Raw genomic sequence first — 417 nt, forward strand, 5'->3', positions numbered from 1 at the left:
AGCGGATACGGTCAATGCTCTTATCTGAGAGTCAGGAACCAAAGAGGAGACGTTCACTGTTCCCTAGCCATAGGAAAGGCCCGCGTTTCTCCCACAAAGTTGATCACAATACCTAGGCTTGAATTAACTGCAGCAGTGGTCTCAGTCGATGTCAGCAACATGCTCAGAGAGGAGCTTGGCTCTTCTGATGGGAAAGAGTACTTCTGGACAGACTCCAAGGTAGTTTTAGGCTACATAAATAACGATGCACGGCGCTTTCACACCTTTGTTGCCAACCGGGTCCAGAAGATCCGTCATAGCACAACTCCCCAGCAATGGTTTTATGTCCCTACAGATGAAAACCCAGCAGATGGTGCTTCCCGAGGGAGAACTGTAAATGAACTGCTTACATCAAACTGGTTCACTGGTCCCATGTTC

This window comes from Micropterus dolomieu, linkage group LG08 (assembly GCF_021292245.1).
Source record: "Micropterus dolomieu isolate WLL.071019.BEF.003 ecotype Adirondacks linkage group LG08, ASM2129224v1, whole genome shotgun sequence".
NCBI classification, from domain to species: Eukaryota; Metazoa; Chordata; class Actinopteri; order Centrarchiformes; family Centrarchidae; genus Micropterus; species Micropterus dolomieu.